The following is a 21967-nucleotide window of genomic DNA, read 5'->3' on the forward strand; positions in this document are numbered from 1 at the left end:
CAAGTGCTGCACTGGCGACAGTGGAACACCACAGTGGGTTAGATGAGAAAATGACAAGCCCCCCTAACACTGAAGCAATTGGAATAGGCAGTGTGTTTATGCCTCATGCAATGTCAGTTGTATTTCAACATTCTCTAAAAATAGCATGCAAAGGTATATAGAAAAGCAAAAAAAAAAAAAAAAAAAATCTGGTTTTAAAATGCCTGTCTGAGGGTTGCTGCTGTTGCTATGGAAATGAGAGCAGCAGATTTTCTCGGCTTTACCACGCTGAGCTGGGTTCTGAACAGATTCCTGGGGCTGTGGGCTCGTCCCCCCTCCCTCCGCTTTCTGAGTGGTGGAGTGAGACAGAACCTTGCCTGAATAATACTAACATATCCCTGTGTGAAAGCACATTAGGTGCTAATGCCTGGAGTTGTTTTTAGCAGAGTGATTGAACAATACAGGATTCGTTTCTCATCGGAGTGTTTTAAAATAGACTGGCTCCTGAATGCGACAGTAACACAGAGCTCCACTACAGCATAAGGAAATGTTAGTTTAATATCTCAGTGCCATCTGCTGTACGTTTCATGGCATTCTACCCATCTGGCTTCCTTGCAGCAGTTTCTCCTCCCTCCCCCACCCCCAGTCTGAGTAAAATCTGTAAATCTCTTTCCAGATCTTTCATACTGATTGGCCCTGTGTCTTCCTACTGATCACTGGATTAGGAACGTGTTCCCTTAGCTCTAAGTGGCCATTTGCTGAATTCTGCTGTTTCCCTTTGGGGGTGTGTGTGTGTGTGAGAGAGAGAGAGATTTATCAAGCAGGTAACTAACTTCTGTGCCTCTCTGCCTTCTCTCTAATGACAGGGTGGCTCTGGGCGCTCGCACATTTGTCAATTAGGCAGCATTCCCACAGTCATCATCAAGGAGACCCTGGGAAGGGCCAGGCATTGGGAGTGAGTGGGCAGGGCAAAGCAGGGAGGAATCTGCCGTCACAGCAGGGAGAAAACCAACAGTACACAGTTGAACACACCTCATGTGGCACCTGGTACAGGTAGGAGTTATGAATTTAAAATATAAAGTAGGGCCAGTGTTGTGGAGCGGCCGACTTTGCAATGCTGGATCCTGTAGGGGAACACAGATCCAAGTCTCAGCTGCTGCACTTCTGATCCAGCTCCCTGTTAAAGCACCCGAGAAAGCAGCAGCGGATGGCCTGGATGCTTAGGTCTCTCCACCCATGGGGGAGACCTGGATGGAGTTTCAGGCTCCTGGCTTTGTCCTGACTCTTCCCTGACTGTGGCAGCCATTTGGGGAGTGAACAAGCAGATGGAAGATCTGTTTGTGTCTCTGCTTCTCCCCGCCCCCCTCTCTGTAACTCTGCCTCTCAAATAAGTAAATGTCTTTTAAAAATAAATAAAAATTATTATAAAGTAGGAAAGTATAGGCATTTAATATAGTTAAATATTTTAAATCATCAAAGAAGGTATGGAAGGTGATAGAATGAATGTATTGGAATGGACAACTCTGATGTGATAAGGTTGCTAACAAGGACAACAAATGTGCCCTCCATCCCTGTGGCTTGAGGTGCTTGTTAAAGACAGATTGGATCTGTTGTTAGTTAACACATTCCAGTTCAACATCAGCCAGACACATTATACAGGTGAAAATCAACTCTGTTCCCTGGAAGCTCTGGTCAGTTTCCACTCTCAGTTTGGACCTCGGGTTTGACCCAGCGTGGCCATTCTTCGATTGAGCACAGGTTTAGAGCACCTATCTGTCGCTAATTCTTTACTGGGTTCCATTGAGAGTACCAAAGAACTTGAGAACTCACTCAACCCTCAGCCCATGGAGGGGATAGAATAAATGAGTATGGAACAATTAATAATGTCATCACGATGAACTCTCACAACAAAGGCTCTCAATCTTTTTTTTTTTTTTTTGATAGGCAGAGTAGACAGTGAGAGAGAGAGACAGAGAGAAAGGTCTTCCGTTTTTCCGTTGGTTCACCCCCAAGTGGCCGCTGCGGCCGGCGCAGTGCGGCCAGCGCACTGAGGCTGGCACACTGCGCTGATCCGAAGGCAGGAGCCAGGTGCTTCCTCCTGGTCTCTCATGCAGGTGCAGGGCCCAAGCACTTGGGCCATCCTCCACTGCCTTCCTGGGCCACAGCAGAGAGCTGGACTGGAAGAGGAGCAACCGGGACAGAATCCGGCATCACAACCGGGACTAGAACCTGGGGTGCCGGCGCCGCAGGCAGAGGATTAGCCTAATGAGCCGCAGCACTGGCCAAGGCTCTCAATCTTAAGGGCTATTAAGATTGAAGAGGGGGAAGTATTAAGATGTCCAGTGCATTTCTCCTTTGCTACCCTCTTTAAAGGTAAGGTTGAGGCCGGCGCCATGGCTCACTAGGCTAATCCTCCACCTGCAGCGCCGGCACACCGGGTTCTAGTCCCAGTCGGGGCACCGGATTCTGTCCCGGTTGCCCCTCTTCCAGGCCAGCTCTCTGCTGTGGCCAGGGAGTGCAGTGGAGGGTGGCCCAAGTGCTTGGGCCCTGCACCCCATGGGAGACCAGGAGAAGCACCTGGCTCCTGCCATTGGATCAGCGCGGTGCGCTGGCCACAGTGCATTGGCTGCAGCGGCCATTGGAGGGTGAACCAACGGCAAAAAGAAGACCTTTCTCTCTGTCTCTCTCACTGTCCACTCTGCCTGTCGGAAAAAAAAAAAAAAAGAAAAAAAGTTGAACTGAACATTGAGCACCATGGGAATCATTACTGTTCTTGTCACCACAAACAAAGGAGAGTCTATGGCCAGGTCATTGGAATTGTGATGAACCCACGTGCATGTCTGTGTGTGTTTGCTTACATGTGTGCACATGCTTATTCATGTGCTCAAGAACCAGGTCTCAACATGTGAATTAGTGCGCTGTGGCTGAGGAAGCCAAGATGATGAAGACACAGACCTTACCCGCAAAGCACTGGCAGAGGCATACGTAATGTATTAATGCATTAGTGTGATCAAATCTCATAGGAGCAGGGAAAGCAGTGTTTCTCCCATCCCTGCCTGTGTTGTTTATTTACATTGTGATGGTTGAGACGCCTGAGTAATCCAGATCTTTCTCTGCCTCTTCTCCCACATCTTCCAAAAATCTGGGACAAGGAGAAGCATTTGCAGCAGAGTGACCTGTTTTCATTTCTTAACGTAGGGAGAAAGCTTGCGTTGTCCTGAAGCAGTGATTTGTCATGAAGTAACATGTATGTGGCTTCCTGGGAAATTAGATCCATAGGAAGAGTCATTGCTTTAATAGTCTGGGTACCATTGTCAGATGCTGCTGCGATAATACGCCAGTGGGAGAGATGCATGTTCTCACTGTTGACATAGTGAGTTAGTGGATAACTACATGGGCTCGTTAAGTCCTCACCACAGTTAAATGGAAGCACCCGCGCCAGGGGACGTCCATCACAGGGTGGCTGCGGAATTAGGGGGTGGACCCAAGAGTACACACACTCCCTGCCCTGTCCTTGGAGCCTGTGCTGGGCAGTGTAGAGGCAGAAGTGAAATTGAGTTTGGGGATGGGGTAAGCTGCTGGGTATCTTATTTCTCCTTTGCTCTCAGAGAGAACTTGGAATAAAGTGACTCTGGGCACAGAGGAGCGATTCAAGCCATCATATCTCCATTATGGTAGACAAAACCTGTGTCCAGTGGAGTGCCACGTTGCAGAGCCAGGGATGTATTTTGTTGGGCTAACTATAAGCTGTGAACGCTGCTGCTTATTAAGAATGCGTACTGATGACCTGGCTGTCTTGACCACCCACTTTTCCCTCTTCAAACCCCGTATGCTCACTTGGCATCAAAATGTTTACATCTGAAGTATATGGCACAGCTGTTGAGAGAGACGGCTGTTCCCCCTGACTGCAGTACTGGGGCAAAGCAAGGCAAGCTCCAGGGCCAGCCCCGACTCTCCCCAGACGCCAGCACTGTGGTGTCCATACCCTCCTCTCCTCTGTTCTCTCACACCAGCTGGCAGTGCTGCTGCTGTTCCAGTTGCCTTTCACTCCTGTACTGTCTGCACAGGACAATGCTGCATTCGTAAGAAAAGACCCTGGGGGCTGGCACTGTGGCATAGTGGGCTAAGCCTTCGCCTGCGGTGCCAGCATCCCATATGGGCACCGGTTCATGTCCCAGCTGCTCCTCTTCCCATTAAGCTCTCTGCTATGGCCTGGAAAAGAAGAGGAAGATGGCCCAAGTCCTTGGGCCCCTGCACCTGCATGGGAGACCCAGAAGAAGCTCCTGGCTCCTGGCTTCGGATTGGCCCAGCTCTGGCCGTTGCGGCCATTTGGGGAGTGAACCAGCAGATGGAAGACCTCTCTCTCTGTCTCGCCCTCTCTCTGTCTGTAACTCTACCTCTCAAATAAATAAATAAAGACCCCGGCTATCCCTGCATTTTAATACAGGGACACCATGGCGATGGAAGCCCAGACAAGCACACGGGTTCTAGTGACCTGGAGTCTTGGGAGCTCCAAAGCTCGTTCTGCAAGGTGCCAGCGGGGTTTTGAAGCTCTGAGCATTTCCGTTTTCCCTTCTCCTGATGGCAGACGGTATGCACGTCTGCTCGTCCATTCTCCCAAAAGCATAAGGAGGAGTTTGCTGAGGAAGATCGGTGTTAGATATTGCATGGGGTTTCTGAGCAGTGTCGCATAATCTTCTCAGTAGGTCTTTGAACCTGGCTGATAGTTGACTGCTCTTGGGGTTTTCCTAAAGGGATTCACATCCGGGATTCTTGTGCTGGAGCCATGAGTCCCTGGAGGGCCTGAAATGGTGCACAGAATTTTTGTAAGCAAAATCCATAGCTTTCATCACATTCCTGTTGGAATTTGTGACTCAAAAGAAAAAAAGTTTTTTTTTTTTTTTAGAAAGGAATAGAAACACTAGAGGAATCCCCCTCTAGCTCCCTGGTGCTGAAAAATTGGAATCTGTGACCTGTAGATTATAATCTGTAGATTATTCTCTCACTCGAAGCAAAAGGACTATGATCTAATGAGCTCTGTTTCCTAAGAGCCTCAAGCTCCGTAGAATCAAATTCCTTTTGCCTGGGTCCCAGTCTGGATCTCCAGGGATCACCATGTGACTTCTGATTAAGCAGTGTGATATTTTAAATAATGAGTGTTAGAATGTTGAAATATTAGTTAAATCATTGCATACAGGGCCAGCATTGTGGCGTAGCTGTGCCTATGCACCTGCAGGACCAGCATCTCTTATGGGCGCCAGTTCAAGTCCTGCCTGCTCTACTTCCATCCAGATCCCTGCTAATGTTCCTGAGAAAACAGTAGAAGATGGCCCAAGTACTTGGGGCCCTGCACCCACGTGGGAAACCCTGAAGAAGCCCCTGGCTCTTGGCTTCAGACTGGCCCAGCTCCAGCCATTGTGGCCATTTGGGGAGCGAACCAGTGGATGGAAAACCTCTCTCTCTATCTCTCTCTCTCTCTCTCTCTCTCTAATTATGCCTTTCAAATAAGTAAATAAATCTTTTAAAAAATCATTATACATAATAGTACTTCAAAAGGTTCCCAGAAAATGGAATTAAAAGATATATTTATTTTGATGCAAAGCATTTTTAAAACCATGCAACAGTTTCCATGAACTTGTTGAAGACCCCTCATACTTATGAATTTCAAATTTTTTTTGCACCAAGGCAAATTTATCTTTTAATTCCATTTCTCACAAACTTTTTGAAGTACCCTCATCCAGATGGCTGGCTGGCTTACTTATTCAGCAAATATTCACCATTGTATCTTTTATGTCAGGGACTGTTTGAGGCACTTTAGTGACTAAAACATAGACTTCTGCCTTTACCATGCTTAAATTCTCCTAGAGGGAAAAAGACAAAAGCAGTGAGTGTGATGTGCTTACGAGTAATATTACATGCTGCCAAGTGACGTGACTGTGGGGATAAAAAGAAAAAGTAGGGGCAGGCGTTTGGCTTAGCAGTTGAGATGCGTGTGTCCCATATGGAAGCGCCTGGATTCAACACTTGGCTCCAGCTCCCGATTCCAGTGTAGAATGGGAAGCAGCAGTGATCGCTCAGGCGGTTGAGTTCCTGCCACCCATGTGGGAGACTTGGATTGAGATCCTGGCTCCTGGCTGTCGCTTGGCCCAACTCTGGCCTTTGTGGGCATTTGGGGAGTGGACTAAGAGCTCTTCTTTCTGTCTGTCTCTCTGCATCTTGAAAAAAATATTAAAAAAAAAATCAAAGTTAAGGGGCCAACGCTATGGCACAGTGGGTTAACACCCTGGCCTGAAACGCTGGCATCCCATATGGGCACGGGTTCAAAACCCAGCTGTTCCTCTTCCGATCCAGCTCTCTGCTGTGGCCTGGAAAGAATGGAAGATGGCCCAAGTCCTTGGGCCCCTGCACCCTTGTGGGAGACCCAGAAGAAGCTCAGATCGGCACAGCTCCAGCCGTTGCAGCCAACTGGGGAGTGAACTATCAGATGGAAGACCTCTCTCTTTCTCTGCCTCTCCTCTCTCTGTCTAACTCTGACTTTCAAATAAATAAATAAATCTTAAAAAAATCAAAGTTAAGAAAATAGAAAAAAGCAGTGTTAGAGAAAGTAGAAATGTGGTAGAGGCCAGGAAGGCTGAGAGTACTGGTTAGAATGGTCATGGAAGTGGGAAGTCATTGAAGAGGCGAGAGCAGAGGAGAGAGTTGCAGAAGGCAAAGCATTTAGCCAAGCTGACATCTGGTGGAAGCGTGGTGCAGGCAGAGGGCACAGCTATGGCCCAGACCCTCCTGCAAGACTTCTCTGATATGTTCCTGAGTAGCAAGGAGGCCAGTGTGGTTGGAGCAGAGTCCAAGGGCAGGAGGCCAAGGTCGTACAGGGAGAATAAGGGACCTCTCCCAGGGGTGTCAGCAGTGGAGTGACATGATCTGACACCCTTGAGGCCCTCGCTCTGGTCCCCTTACCATGGCAGGGCTGTACAGGCTCAAGGGTAGAAGCAGGAGTCTTGCTAAAACTTTCAAAGTTCATTTTAATGCATTTTGATAATATAAAATTTTGCCAAAACTGATCCTTAGATCTCTCTACTCTCTACACTTATTTCCTTTGGTGATCTTTTGTGATCTTGAGGCTTCAACCATGTTTTCTGGGCTTTCCCAACCAAAGCTCTTGGAGTCATCCCAAAGTAGTAGTAGTGGAAATGATGAAGATGGTCACATTTTGGAAGTGCTTTTTAAATGATGTAAATTATTATTATTTGAGAGGGAGGGAGAGAGAGAGAGGGAGCAAGCAAGCTCAAGAAAGAGTTCCTGTCCACTGGTTCACTACCCAAATGTCCACAACAGCCAGGAGCCAGAAACTCAACTCAGATCTCCCACGTGGATGGCAGGAACCAAGCAGGAACTTACTTGAGCCGTAATCTGCCACCTCCCAAGGTGCGCATTAGCAGGAAGCTGGCATCGAAGGTGAGAGCCGGAACTCAAACCCAGACACTCTGATATGGGCTGCAGGCAGCTTCCTGAGGTCAGGCTCCTTGCTAGGCCAGATGCCTTCCCTTGGAAACATGTAAAGGTGGTACTGCCAGGATTTCCTGACCAACTGGATGTGTGATAGGGAGAGACAGAGATGACTCCAGGATTTATGATTTGGGCAGATGTATTGCAATGGACTAGTTTTGGCAAGCTTCAGATCAGTAGTCCAGAAAAATATTAATCTTTAGTTGCTTGTAATAGGTGCAGACCATTGATAAGTTTTAAAGAGGAAATGATCTCATCACCTCATCATATTGTATAATGTACTGATACCAGTTCCTTTCTCCTGGCACAGGTTCTCTGGGCAGCATAGCATCCTGGGAAAGAAAGACTCCAGTATTCTTTTTGATTAATTAATGCCAGATATCAAAAAGCCTTATGTATCACCTTTAGTCCTATTTCATGACATCTGTTAATATTCTTCTCTAAGCAATAATGTTAAATTGTATGGTTGGTGAGAGAAGGATTTTCTGGAATCTCAGATTCTCCATTCTGAATGTAGTTCTTTTTTAAAGAGGAGAATTTTATTTTTACCTGAAAGCAGTCTTGGAGAACATTTAATCCAATTTGATCATTTTAAATATGGGATAAATGAGGCACAGGTAACTATGTAAGAATCTGGAACAGGAATCAGCAAACTACAGCCTTTTTGGAGTATGTTTTATAATAGCTATATTGTGATGTAATTCACATATTGTAATTCACCCTTCTAAAATCAGTGGTTTTTTTTTTTTGGTATCTTCTGTGAGTTGTGCAGCCGTTATCGCCATATAACTTCAGAGTATTTTCATAACCTCCCCCCAGAAATTAAACCATGCTCACATTCTTGTGTTTCCTTCTAAGCGTTTTATAGTTTTGACTCTTACATTTAGATGTTTGATCCATTTTGAGTTATTTTTTGTATATGGTGTGAGGTAACAGTCTTTTCCTTTGCATGTGTCTGTGTTCCAGCACCATATGTTAAAATGACTTGTTGGTTAGGATGACTTAGTCTGGTTAGAAATCAGTTGGCCATAAATGTAAGGGTTTATTTCTGGAGTATCAATTAGGTCTTATTGATTTATATGCCTCGCCTTATGCTGATACCACATCATCTAGAATACTGCAGCATTACAGTAAGTGAAAATTGGAAGCGTGAGTCCTCCAATTTGGTTATTCTTTCTCAATTTTGTTTTGTCTACTCTGGGTCCCTTGCATTTCCTTATGAATTTTAAAATCAACTTTCCACTAGCTAAGAAACAGCCAGCTTTGATCTTGATAAGAATTGTATTGCTTCTGTAGCATGGGGAATATTGCCTTCTTAATAATATCTGCTTCAATTCATGAATATGGGATATCTTTCCATTTCTTTAGGCCTTATTTAATTTATTTTATTTCAACAATGTTGTACAGCTGTACAAGTCATTTGTCCTTGTACAAGTCTTGTACCTCTTTTATTAAATTTATTTCTGATTATTTTATTCTTTTTGATGCTAGTATATCCTGGCCTGTTTTTAAAAACACAGTTTTAATGGAATGCACCATACTCTTATTTGATTACATAGTGTCTTTGGCTTGCTTTATGATTCAAGGGCAGAGTTGAACAGTTGCAGATGAGACCATATGGCCAAGATGGACTAGAAATGTTTACTCTCTGGCCCGAATAAATTTGTTTTAGAACATAATTTGTTTATAGGAAAACTGATTCTTTGTTTTTCTCCCTCAGAGATACTGTGTGTCTAGATGGAAGAAGAACAGAGTCATTTTATTTCATGTTGAAAGATTGGATAGGCAGCTCCCTGCTAATGTGCCTTGGAAAGCAACAGACGATGGCCCAAGTCCTTGAGCCCCTATACCCATGTGGGAGACCTGGAGGAAGCTCCAGGCTCCTGGCTTCAGCCTGGCCTAATCCCAGCCATTGCAGCCATTTGGGAAGCAGACCAGTGGATGGAACATCTGTCTCTTCTTCCTCTGCCTTTCAAATAAATAACTTTTTTTTAAAACTAAAAAAAAAAAAAAAAAAAAAAAAAAAGAATGGGCTAGGATGAGTTTTGCAGTTCATGAGATTTAGTTCCCAATCCTGAACCATCACCATCTATCAACTGATCTCTCCAAAATTCTGTTTCTCCTCTTGACATTTTGTTATTTTTTTCCTTGTGAAGGAAGAAGGTGATTGGAAAATGGCATATATACGAGCAATGGCAGAGTTGAATCCAAACTCAAAACTTGTACTTTCTATCTCCAGGCATTTGTACTACTTGGGAGTTGAATCTCTGGCCAGGAGATACAATGAAAATATTGCTCTTTCGCCCTTTTTTTTAAGATTTATTTTATTTATCTAAAAGTCAGAGTTACAGAGAGAGGTAGAGCTGGGGCGGGGGGTCCTCCATCTGCTGATTCACTCTCCAAATGACCACGATGGCCAGAGCTGCGCTGATCCAAAGCCAGGAGCCAGGCGCTTCTTCCAGGTCTCCCATGTGGGTGCAGGGGCCCAAGGACTTGGCCATCTTCTACTGCTTTCCCAGGCCATAGCAGAGAGCTGGATTGGAAGTAGAGCAACCGGGACTCAAACCAATGCCCATATGGGATGCCGGCACTGCAGGCGGCGGCTTTACCTGCTACGCCACAGAGACGGCCCCAAGATGTGCCTTTATTATTTATTTACAGCATTTGCTTCTTTTTCACAAAAATTTAGGTGAGGAGACATTTCTTGGTTACTTTGTCTTGGATAATAATGGAACAAGTTTTGTTCTCTTTTTCCCTTAAGTTATCTCCATTGGCTGCGGAAGGTATTCTGGTTTGGCTCCTCAGCTCACAAGACACATTAATATTCACCATGATGAGATAGCAAAAGGTAGCAATGTTGACCAGCAAAAGTGTGTCCCCAGCATAATCCATTTTGTTGATGTAGTTGACAACAAAATTCCAGCTGGAACAGACACAAGTGGGTTTCCTCTTGCTGCATATTTGAATCTACTCCAGAAGAATAACGAGTAGAACAAGAATTTAAAAAAACGTGACTCAGCAACCCCAACTGTATAGGTAAAATTCACACTGTCAATTAGAACTAAAAGTTCAAAAATGTTTCTAAAGTGTAAGCCTATGATGAGATTATCTGGCACGGAAACCTTTTTAAAAAAATTTTTTTACAATGACATACTTTCAGTTTATTTTAGAATCATAAGATTAACTCTCCACTAAGCAAAGAATTCAACAAATAGTAAGAATAAAAAGACCATTCCTCAACTGTGGAGACAAGGGTTGTAAATAATAATCAAGTCTCAAAATGTCAATTTTGCTCATAGAGATTACATTATTTTGTACTCTATTGGTTACCACAGATCAGAGAAAACATGATTTTGTCTTTTGGGGACTGGCTTATTTCAGTAAGTATACTGGTTTCCAGTTTCACCCATTTTGTTGAAAAAGTCAGGATTTCATTCTTTTTTACAGCTGAATAGTATTCCATAGTGTATTTATACCTCATTTTCTTTATCCAGTTATCGGTTTATGGGCACCTGGATTGATTCCATATCTTAGCTGCTATGAATTGAGCTTCAATAAGTATGTGGGTACATGCCGGCGCCGCGGCTCACTAGGCTAATCCTCCGCCTAGCGGCGCTGGCACACCGGGTTCTAGTCCCGGTTGGGGCGCCGGATTCTGTCCCGGTTGCCCCTCTTCCAGGCCAGCTCTCTGCTGTGGCCAGGGAGTACAGTGGAGGATGGCCCAAGTGCTTGGGCCCTGCACCCCATGGGAGACCAGGAAAAGCACTTGGCTCCTGGCTCCTGCCATCGGATCAGCGCAGTGCGCCGGCCGCAGCGCGCCAGCCACGGCGGCCATTGGAGGGTGAACCAACGGCAAAGGAAGACCTTTCTCTCTGTCTCTCTCACTGTCCACTCTGCCTGTTAAAAAAAAAAAAATAAGTATGTGGGTACAGATAATTCTTTCCATTTCGTGTGCTTAAATTCCCAGGATTGGGCTGGCTGGGTCATATGGTAGGTCTATTTTCAGATTTCTGAGGAATCTCCACACTGTATTCTATAGTGGCTGTACTAGTTTGCATTCCCACCAACAATGGATTGGGGTACCTTTTTCCTTATATCCTCGCCAGCATTTATTGTTTTTGGATTTCTGTATGAGAGCTATTCTAATTGGGGTGAGGTAAAAACCTCATTGTAGTTTTGATTTGCATTTCCCTAATGGCTAGTGATCCTAAGCATTTTTTTATGTATTGGTTGGCTATTTGCATTTTACACTTTGAAAAATGCTGCTCCCGTCCTTTGCCCATTTCTTTTTTTAAAAAATATTTATTTATTTATTTGAAAGTCAGAGTTACACAGTGAGAGGAGAGGCAGAGACTTCTATCTGATGGTTCACTTCCCAATTGGCCACAACGGCCGGAGCTGCACTGATCCAAAGCCAGGGCCAGGAGCTTCTTCCGGGTCTCCCACATGGGTGTAGGCCCAAGGACCTTCTACTGCTTTCCCAGGCCATAGCAGAGAGCTGGATTGGAAGTGGAGCAGCCAGGACTCTAACCGGCACCCATATGGGATGCCAGCACCACAGGCGGTGGCTTTACCCACTACACCACAGCGCCGGCCTCATCTCCATTTATTTTTAGCATGACTGATCAAAGAGATCAGAATCAGAGAGTTTCTAGGGGTAGAACGAATCAGTATTAAAAGACCTCATGAAATCCTTAGTACAAGGAACTCACTGATTTCCAAAATGACTTTCCATCCTTGGTCACTTTTGACTAGAAGAAATTTATCTCATACATTGATACTACTTATCCACCCATCCTCTTGGACCATGTAAGACCACACCATAGAAAGATTCCTGTCATGCCAACTTGACTCTTCTTTTTCTAGACCCTGCATTTATGCCCCCTACTTCTGCCAACCTGTCCCCCGCCCCTGTTTCTTTGTGGTAAGCCCCAAACCAGAGCATCTTGGTGAGCAGTGTGTGAACTGGAGAGTGCATCTTGCAGGAAAGCCATGACCTCCTTCATTATGGAATCCTGTTCCTCCTGACTCAGCCTACAGACACGTGACCCCGTTGACTTGCGTTAGTTTACATCATCTACTACCTGTCTTTATTTACATGTACTAGCAGTAAGCTACACTTGTTCTGTCTCACAATATATGGTTAATACTTGGAGTATTAGACCTTGGCACTGTACCTCTAGTAAACCGTATCTTGGTAGGTTTACTCTATTTTCTATTCTGTCAACACTTGAGAGGATTTTGTCAGTGCCTTGGTCACCCTGCCACCTTTGCATTACCTGTAGATGTGATGACTTGCCCCCTACATATCATGGTGAAAAGATTTGAGAACTCAAATCCTGTGATAGACTATGGGGAACTTCTCCCCAGATTTAAATTCAGCGCTCTACACGCATACTCAGCCTCCACTTTGTATTGGCCTTTACTCAGAGTCGAGAATTAAGCAGTGAACACAGTAGGATGGCGTTGTCAGGCACATCATGGCTCCAAAGAGAGAGAAAGCCACCCCGCGATGCCACCATGGTGTAAAATAGTAAGAACGGTGGCGGAGGTCTGAGCACAGGGCACAGGGGAGATGACAGTGACCGCCTGGGGAGCTCAGAGAAGCACGCCAGGATGAGGAGGGAGCGACTGCTGCCAAGTTTGCAAGTGGAGGGTGTATTTGTGGGAAGAACAGGAGATGGAGACTCCGGTTGCCATTAATCAATCAGCATTTATTTATAGGAAAACAAGATGTATTTTCCTGATAGTTCTTCCCTTAAGGGACAAACATAAAAACAAAATTGAGACTCCTTCATTAGGAACAGTGAGGAGCCAACCGAACTAAATTCAGAAAGCTCCAGTGGCTGCTTCACAGTGTGACGGCGGGCGCACCCTTTCGGAATGGGGAGTTCCGTTTCAGAATTGTCTGCCTCTTGTGGTTTCTGTTCTTTGCTTCTTGAGAGTGATTAGGAAGCTCTTACTGATGTTCCTTAGATTTAGTTAGGGCTTGGAGGCCAAGAACAGAAAATCCTGAAAAACGATTCCTTGATGATCTCTCCTTGTTGACACAAATCTCTGTTTTATGAGAAACTCATCTATCATGGAAAAACATCTTGTGTCCAGATTAGACCCTGCAGACAGCTAGGTTATAGAAGCTGCCAGGTTCTTCAACCAGTGTTTGGGACCTGGTTGAAGGCACCACACCTTGGAAGAAGCTCAGACATCACTGCTGACTACACATGGATTTGTCACCAGGCCTGCCAGCCCTACCTTCAGGACCAGCTCCTGCAGCTGTAGTGAGTGGCATTTTCCACTCAATGTCTTTACAAGGACAATCAATTCAGCAATAGATTTTCTCCTTTAGAAATGGAAAAAAATTTACAGTAATCTCTCTTCTCTCCCAACAAAGACCTGAGAACATAAAAGTTTGTGTCCATATATTAAATTGTGTTACTGACCTTTTAAATGGCTTCTTAGCCCTGGGAATGATGAATGACTTGGGCAGTAAGCCATCTGAAGACACTGAAGTCATTCTGCAGTGGACCACGGGGTTCATTTAGGTGAGAGTCTCCATATCATTCAGCAACGGTCTTGCGGCTTTTAGAACCAAGGTCCTTCACATGCTGCTTCAGCGTAAAGGCACATGGCCTTGTCTGCTGCATGCAGGTAAATGCAGGTATTAAATTGCTGTTGACAGTGGAGAAGGTTAAAACTCAGCTGAATTGTTGAAAAGTTAGCTGCAACAAAGTCGCCTGCTAAATCTGTCTCAATGTCCAGGGAAGCCAGGAATAAAATGAAGTCCCTTAAACAAGCAGAATTTTCAGAACTGCCCACCTTATACAGGCCTACTTCAAAAAGTTCATGGAAAATGGAATTATGAGATAGGCTTATTTTGGCAACAAAATGTTAAAACATATACATAAATTTTTTCTTTTTTTAAAAAATTGTGTTTATTTATTTGAGAGGTAGAGTTATAGATAGAAAGAAGAGGCTGGTTCACTCCCCAGATGGATGCAAGGGCCAGAGTTGGGCCAATCCAAAGCCAGAAGCCAGGAGTCTCCTCCAGGTCTCCCAAGCTGGTACAGGGGCCCAAGCACTCAAGCCATCTTCTGCTGTTTTCCCAGGCCATCCATAGGAAGCTGGATCAGAAGAGGAGCAGCCGGGACTAGAATCGGCATCCATATGAGATGCCGGTGCCGCCGGTGGAGCCGTAACCCACTACGCCACATTGCCGGCCTTCCATAATTTTTTCTTAGATGCATTTTCCATAAATGTTTTGTAGATCTCTCAAACATATAAGATTTGAAGCCAAGTCAACACACTTTTGAGTATTTTTCAGTAGACTTTACAGACTACAATCTATAAAGTGCTAGATATTTCTGATATAAATATATATATATCATATGTGTATGCAAACACATACATAAACATATCAACACATCTCAAAATCATGCTGATTTAATCAAAGGTAGGCTTAGGGGTCAATAGTTAAAGTCTGATAATATTCATGGTAGGGAAAAATAAAGAATTATCCTTAATTTACAAGTATATGGATTAAACATGGTAATTTTTTCCATCTGTTAAGTCAGTGAATTCTTCAACTTTTCTAGTTTATAACCAATAAACCCCAGACCTCAAGGACTTACAACAGGCAATCGTTCTTCTTCTGCACATTACACCAGAGCTTAGCTTTGCAAAGTTTGCTGGGCTCTGCCCAGCCTGGCGCTGCTCCAGGTGTATCTTTGTTTTGAAACCCAGACTACAGGGCCAGCCCCTTTGTTGGGCATGCTCTTCCTCTGATACTAGAGGGCACAAAGGGACCCCACACAGTCAAGTGTAAGTTTCTGCCCAGATGTGGTCAATGTGTGTATGTATACACATACATATGTGCAGACAGGCACGTGCCTTATATCCGACAGGTTTGCTCATTTGCATATTAATTCCATATCATGTCCTTTGACCCTTTGGGGATTTCTATATAGATGATCATAACATACATAAAATAATTCAGTTTTATCTCTTCCCTCACAATCTTTGTATATCTTCTTTCATTTTATCTTATTGCATTGACCAGAATCTCCAGTATTATACTGAATCTATTGGGAATAGCTTATATACTTGACTTATTTCAGATAATAAAAGGAATGCATTTTAACTTTCTCCATCATATATAATGTCCATAATTTGATTTTGAAAAATAGTTTTTGTCAAAGAAATTTTCTTACATTTCTAATTCTTTAGTATTTTTAGTCATAAATAGGCATTTAACTTTACATACTTTATCTGAATCTACTAAGATATTAAGTGATTTTCTCTTTTTGGTCAATTAATGTAGCAAATTAAACTGGCAGTTTTACCATTAAACCATTTTGCATGTTTTAAATAAGTCTCAATATAATAAACTACTATTTTATATAGCATGAAAAACATCTGTTGGTTAGCTGACATATATATAACTTTGATATTCATGTCAAAATTAATTACTAATAGAACATTTGCTCCATGTCAAACACTACCCAAAGACTGTGCATATATTAACTCATTTGATCCTTATGACAACCTGTGATGTACATACTAAGAGCTGTCAGTCTCATTTTAATGACGAGGCAGCTGAGGCTCTGAGAACATAGGAAACATCCTCAGAGTCACGTGGCTAGTGAAAGGCGAAGCTGTTATTGGAACCCAGTTAGCTTGTTCCTGAATCTTGTTTTTCATATTGTGCTTTCCTCCTCTCATCAATGAGTGGAGCCTATGATTGTTTCTCCTTGTACTACCATCCTGCCATCTTGGAATCATAATTTTCTCAAAGAATTAGCTGACATGGGTAGCTTACCCTCTTTGTTTCTCAAACAACTTAATAGGCAACACCTGGTCTCTGGAAGCATCGTCAGTGGAAACATCCAACCATCTGCAATGTATGGGTTTCCTTCGTGAAGGAACTCTTGGATTAACATTCTGACTCTTTGACAATTATTATCTAGGTGGCCTTCATATTCTTTCTGTGCTAATTCTGATGTTTTTAATTTTCCCAAATGCATCCGTTTTATTCTAGTCTTCAATTTATTTATATATAGTTAGTTGCTTCTAATATTATCATGTGTTCTCTATTTGAATACTTCTCTGTCATGCTGCATTTTGTTTATTGGCTTCTTTTTCTCCTTGTATTTTTGTTTATTTGTTTTGAAGAATTATTTTATTTATTTTAAAAGCAGAGAAGAGAGGGAGAAACACAGAGAGAAAGAGATCTTCCATCCACTGGTTCATTCCCCAAATGGCAAAATGGCTATGGCTGGGCCAGGCCAAAGCCAGGAACCTGGAACTCCTTCTGGGTCTCCCAAGTGGTGGACGAGGTCCCAGATACTTGAGCTATCGTCCCCTGCTTTCCCAGGCACGTTAGCAGGAAGCTGAATTCCAAGCAGAGCAGCTAAGACTCAGACCCATGCTCCGATATGCCAGTGTACTGATGCTCTTTCTTACTTCTTTGGATTTGCTCTGTGGCTCTTTTGACGCTGCAGTTGGATGTATAGCTCATTGGCTTGTACTTTACTTTCTGAAACATATATTTAAAACTCACAGATTTTGACAGCTGTTTTTACTGTCATTCAGTGCAATTCATTATTTCCCCCATGACTTTAAAAAATTTTATTAATATAAAGAGAACAAATTTCATGCAGCCCATAGGTACAGTTCCAAGAAGACAACCACACTTCCCTCACTCTTCCCTTTCCCCCAGTTCCCCTTCCTCCCAGCCCCTCTCTTCATCAATTTTGCAAAGACAATTTTAGTCCATTCTATATTCACAGGCTTAATTTGCCACTAACCATAACATTCAACAAGTAAAAGTGGAAGACCACAGTTCCACAGGAGTATAAACAAGAGCTAAAATTGATAATCATATCGCAAAATGTCCGTTTCATTCCTGTACCTTTTTGTATTTTGTATTAACTGCCACATATCAGAGAAAATATGTGATACTTGTGTTTTTGAAACTGGCTTATATCACTGAGCATAATGGTTTCTAGTTGCATACATTTTGTTGCAAAATACAGGATTTCATTCTTTTTTACAGCTGAGTATTATTCCACAGTATACATATACCACTTTCCCTTTATCCAGTCATTGGTCGGTGGTCATCTGAGTTGATTCCATATCTTAGCCATTGTGAATTGAGCTGTAGTAAACATGGGGGTACAGATAACTCTTTCATATGCTAACTTCATGTTATCTGAGTAAATTCCCAAGAGTGGGAGGGCTGGGTCATATGGTAGATCTGTTTTCAGATCTCTGAGGACTCTCCATAAAGGTTGTACAAGTTTATATTCCCACCAAGAGTAGATTAGGGTACCTTTTTCCTTACATCTTCATCAGCATTTATTGTTTCTTGATTTTTGGAAGTTGCCATTCTAACCGGGGTGAGGTGAAACCTCATTGTGGTTTGATTTGCATTTCCCTGATGGCGAGTGATCCTGAGCATGTTTTCATGTGTCTGTTGGCCATTTAGATTTCATGCTTTGAATCCCTCTTGACTTTTAGTTTTATTACATGTTGGTTAGCCAAATATACTTTATTCTCTAGAGTTTGTAGTTGCTTTTTGTGAATGTTTTATGATGCTTAAGGAAAATAAAGTCTATATTGTCTGTTGGGTATATGATTCTGTCTTGCTTTGAACTTATTAATTATAATATTTAAATCTTAGGTATCCTTAGGCTGATTTTTGTGGACTTATTGTATGTGTTGCTGTGTGAGGTTTCTTAAATTTTCCAATTTTAATCTTTTTTTAAAGATTTATGTATTTATTTGAAAGTCAGAATTACACAGAGAAAGAAGGAGAGGCAGAGAGGGAGAAGTCTTCCATCCGCTGGTTCACTCCCCAGTTGGCTGCAATGGCAGGAGCTGCGCCGATCCGAAGCCAAGAGCCAGGAGCTTCTCCAAGGTCTCCCACGTGGGTGCAGGGGCCCAAGTACTTGGGCCATCCTCTACTGCTTTCCCAGGCCATAGCAGAGAGCTGGATCGGAAGTGGAGCAGCTGGGACTCGAACCAGCACCCATATAGGATGCTGGCAGCACTGGAGGCGGCAGCTTTACCTGCTACACCACAGCGCCTGCCCCCGATTTTAATCTTGATTAAACCACTTCATGCCAGAGTTTGACCCCTCATGGTCAGCAGGGAGTGGTTAAGGAAATGCTCCTTAGAATGGAGAGCCTCTGATGGAATGAATGAGCTTGACTTTCCTCTTGCGCGGCATCTCACTACCAACCGGTCTCATCCATCATCACTCAGCCACGGCCACCCACAAGGCCATGCCTCGCTGGGGACCTCTCTATCTTCACCTTGAAGCAGTGGGGAATGCTGCAGTGCTACCTGAGCAGCTGGGGTTGCTGTTTGTCTGCCTCAGTGTCCTACTGGAGGCTGGTAATGGGAAAGAAACCAGAAAGCTCCATGCCAGTCTTACCCTGTGTCTTTGGTTCCTGGCCTGCTGCCTGGTGTCCACACTTGAACCTCGCTGGTCATTAACCGGGAGAGTCCCAGTTAATGCCTGAGTGTTTGAAACCTCTCAGCCTCCTTTTCCTTTCTGTGGTATCTCCAGCATTGGCGTGGGGGAGGGAAAAAGCAGCTGGTACAAGTTCACAATCTTACCAGGTACTTTGAGTTGAGTAATCAGCAATTTGCACACCCCAATTGCAAATTGATCCACAATCTTGAAAACTTAGCAATCAGTTTTGAATAGCAGCAAAGGTATAACAGAAATTTTCCTTTCAATCTAAAGTGTTGCAAGTCTAAGGCGCCATATGGCAATTTCTCAGCATTGTAACTGATGTGCTTCAATGCTTTTGCACCATGCAAATTTTCAGAATTATTTTCGGAAGCTTGCAGTTAGCGTTTCTTGAAAAAAATGTTGAATTTTCCTTTGTCGTATGAAAAATATCATGATGAGGTTATAATTTTCAAGAGAGGAGCTCTGTGTCCATGTCAGTATATAGACACTCACCTGTGTTATTTCCTCCTTCCCTTCTTAGGGCGTTTGTCAGTCATTTATGCCCAGTGGGAGTGATTTCCCCTCCCGCCACCTGTCTTGAACTATTACTGGCTAAGGAGAACCATGCTTTTTGAGATGTTGCTCTTTTACACTGAGTCGAGGTGTGGACAAGGGTGAAGGGAAGTCAGCCTAGTCCCGACGGGTTCTGAGTCCAGTGTAAACCCTCTTTCACCACGTTGCCCTGGAGGAGGCTGCTGCGTTTTCTTGGCTGAACTCAGCTGCAGTGTGCAAACGACCTTTACTCAGATTAGCAGAAATGTTTCATTATGTGGATTTTTCTGTGTTAGTGTTGTCTGAAAGCATGATATGCAAAAAGTAAGCCTTGAGGAGGAAAAACTACTTTGGTTGGTAGCATTCATATCAAATTGGACTTAGAGTCCAGAGATATAGCCTGCTTTCCACAATAACAAAAGCAAAACCAGGAGCTGTATTCGATAAATGGGTATAGAAATGTCCACTAACAGTCTAACAAATGTTGTAAACGGTGATGTTTGCAAACTTGGACTTTTATCCATACCACAGTTGCCTCAGTCACTTCAGGTGGCTGCAGCAAAGTGCCGTAGGCGGGGTTGGGGGCCTTAACCAGCAGAATATTATTTCTCATGGATACGGCTAAGGTCAAGGTGCCAGCACATGAAGTGTCTGGTAGGAGCCTGCTTTCTGGTTTGCAGATGGTTCTCTTCTCATTGCATATTCACATGGCAGAGAGCAAAGAGGGAGGAGGCACACTCCTGTCTCTTCTTCCAAGGCCCTAATCTCGTTCAGAGGGGCCCTAATCCCGTTCAGAGGGGCCCTATCTTTAAGACCCAGTTATATCCCGAAGGTCCCACTCCTCATATTCTTGCATTGAGGGTTAAGATTTCAAATGAGCAGGCATTTGGCACGGAGCTTAAGATGCCGCTTGAGGTGCTTGCATCCCACATCAGAAGTGCCTCAGTTTGAGTTCTGGCTTCACTCCTCACTGGAGCTTCCTGATACTGGTCACCGAGGGAGGAAGCAGGTGACGGCTCAAGTGATGTGGGTTAAGGTCCCATCACCCAGCACCTGGCTGTTGCAGCATTTGGGGAGTGAATCAGTGGATGGGATCACTGTCTCTAAGCGCCTTTCTCTGTCTTTCTTTTTCTGCCTTGCAAATAAATAATATAAAATATAAAAGGATTTCAACATATGCATGGGTGGGGACAGTCAGTTGATAACAAGCGATTATTGAAGATTGCTTATTATTACTTAGTGGTCTCCCTGCTTCCACTTTCATCCCCTATAAGAGCTTCTCCATAAGGCAGCTACACAAGCAGGATTCCAACAACAGTTGAAAACATTCATGGTCCTCCAGGGCTCTCATCAACAACATCTGAGCTCCTTGCTGTGCCCCTGGCTCCTTATCCAACCTCCTCCTCCACCGCTTTTCTTCTCGTGCCCCCTCTTCCATCCAGTCTGATCTTAATGTTTCTCTTGCACACCAGACTTGGTTCTACCTCAGGACACTTGCACTGGCTGTTCTCTTTGGCCAGAATTCTGTTCTTTCCTTATCTGTTTTTTGAAAGACGTATTTGGGGCTGAATGGGGTAGAGCCACACTAATTCAGCTGCTCTGGGATATGAAAGGAATAAGTGATGGACCACGTTTCCAGGGGTCTGACTGATGGAAATTTTTGGCAAAGAAGTGAAAAAACATTGAAGACTCTGTGGGGCAAGAGCAGAAAAGACAGAGACACACTGCAGCCAGCTGCAGTTCGTGTACCTGTGTGGGTGGGGTGCGCAGTCACGTGGGCATCGATCACCTTGGCAGAGAAGGGGTGAGGCAGTGGTCACACAATCCCACGTGATCATACCCTCCCCCTGCAGACAGTAGAGGAGATGTACCAGCCCCAACTTGGGTGTCACCTGGATTCCTGCACCACCCCTGAGCACTAACCCGAGCTCCCTGGCCCCAGCCAGCACACGCCTCTGAATATTCGCTGAAGGAGCAAGCACTCCTCTGTCCTCTGAAGCGTATTTCAAAGGTAAAAGCCCTCAGAGCGGGGCTGGTGCTGCGGTGTAGGGCCACCGCCTGCAGTATTGGCATCCTAATATCAAATTAAACACACTTTAACATAAAAATTGTTAAAAGAGACAAAGAAGGACATTATGGAATGATTAAGGGATCAATTCACAGGAAGATGTGATTATAGTAAATGTATATACACTCAATGCCAAGGTTCCTGGTGACTTAAAACAAATGTTAACGGATCTGAAGGGCGACATAGACTCCAATACAGTAATAGTGTGGGATTTCAACACCCCACTTTCACCAATGGACAGATTAACTAGATAAGAAATTTACAAGCAGCAGAGCTAATCCACACTGTCGAACAAATGGACTTAACTGATATCTGCAGAACATTTCACCTGACAGCTGCAGAGTGCACATTCTCTTCATCAAGCATGGGGCTTGCTCTAGAATAGAGTTCATGCTAGGCCATAA

At 44.0% G+C, this 21967-nt stretch overlaps 1 protein-coding gene across 1 annotated transcript in view; it reads left to right on the forward strand.

Annotated features, from left to right (window-relative positions):
* The window catches only part of RTN1 (reticulon 1), a 264833-nt gene that overhangs the window by 168325 nt on the left and 74541 nt on the right, over positions 1-21967 (forward strand). The window lies entirely within an intron of this gene.

The sequence above is a fragment of the Oryctolagus cuniculus genome, chromosome 20 (genome assembly GCF_964237555.1).
Source record: "Oryctolagus cuniculus chromosome 20, mOryCun1.1, whole genome shotgun sequence".
Lineage (NCBI taxonomy): Eukaryota > Metazoa > Chordata > Mammalia > Lagomorpha > Leporidae > Oryctolagus > Oryctolagus cuniculus.